The following is a 1,719-nucleotide window of genomic DNA, read 5'->3' as shown; positions in this document are numbered from 1 at the left end:
TCACTCAGATACAAGACCAATCGGTACCCATAGCACCAACACACGCTATAGCACAGGTCACACGGTCCCCCTCATATAACACGAGAGCACGATATACATCATGCACGCGACATCACTCACGACAACGCTCTCCTTCAAGAACACGACTGTTTTGTACATACTGCCACAAACTAGGACACCTCGTTAACACGTATTATCACGAATACCCGTCACAACCAAGCCGATACTGCGAGCATCATGGTACTTGATTTCACACAACTGATCACTGCCGTGTCTTGCTGGAACGGAGACGACAAAGACAAGAATCCCTAGATAGTTCTCCTGCTAAACATTCACGTAACTCACCTCCTGCAAAACCTTCACGTAAAACATCTCCCTTATGACTACAGGATACAACTAGGACAACTAGCACAACTAGGACAGTTACTTTATACCAAGATGTTTAACTTTCTACTCTACAAGTACACAACCTGGACATCCCAGACATGTCTTCAGATTCCTTAACTTTCAATACTAAGTCTAGTAACACCAAAGTGAAAATATTTCTCGACACGGGCTCCCAAGTTAACATCAAGACACTACACATTTTTCAGATTCCGCACTGAAACAAAACGTGTCACCATTTTGGAACCACCCGACGTCAACCTTTGCAATGCAGATGGTGTACCCTTACCAACATTGGTAAATTCTCATTAGACATTCGCTTCAAAGATGAGTGTTCAGCCATTCCAGTGACCACCTACGTAGTTGACGCCCATTTCCCTGATGATATTCTCATAGGCTTAACACTGATGAACCAACATAATATCATCATTTACCCTGCTCAAGATGGCATAATTTTTGCTAATCCTTTCCTCCCTGCATTGCCATCAGCATATTCCCACAAAGTCAGCCACATCAACGTGGCCAAGCAGGCAAAACCTGATTTAACGCCAATTAATTCTAGCAAAAGTGCTCAAACTAATTCTGTTTCATCATACGAGGATGCACCAGCTCTTAACTCAAATGGCACCGACACACACACACACATTTCCACGACTCTAACTCTTCCATTTCATTACCAGCCTAGACATGCCTTTCAAGGGAAACACATGCACTAAATCCTCGCGCATGTCGAAATCAGCGAAACTCAGGACAAAACGACCTGTAAATACCATTGATGTTTACATTGTTTATATCTCTAACCACATCCCAAACTCGACCCTCTCCCCCAAACTCTCTGGAACCTATCGTATCTTTGGACATCAGTCAAATAACAAAGGTAAAGCACTCAGTTTGCACAATCTTACGGAGACCTTCTTGCAAATACAGAATCACACTATTCCTACAATAGAGGACCATGAACAATCCTCCCAACCAAAACCTCCAGTTCCTCTTCCCCACTATAATCTTATAAATCGAGCAACAAGTTCATAAAATGTATATTCTTGCCCAGGTGAATGGAAACAATATCTACTTCCGCATGTTTATACTATTGTTCATACCATTCAGTCTATTTTCTTATATTCATGAATGCTTTACAGTTACCACCATTCTTACACGATTTTTTTAATATGTCTACATACCCAGGTCCTCCAACAGGCCTGGCTTGCCTTGTGTTTTGTTTTCTTCTATCTCCGTAGCACCAATATCACCGGGCTCAGTGGTAGATAGCGAACCGAGCCATCTTATCACCTCGTATCTTCGTAGCTTCATCTAATTTTGATGACTGACGTGCAC

This window comes from Oratosquilla oratoria, chromosome 2 (assembly GCF_046742065.1).
Source record: "Oratosquilla oratoria isolate Oo_2021 chromosome 2, ASM4674206v1, whole genome shotgun sequence".
Lineage (NCBI taxonomy): Eukaryota > Metazoa > Arthropoda > Malacostraca > Stomatopoda > Squillidae > Oratosquilla > Oratosquilla oratoria.
The sequence above is the reverse complement of the archived record's forward strand: the minus strand, read 5'-3'. Positions refer to the sequence as shown.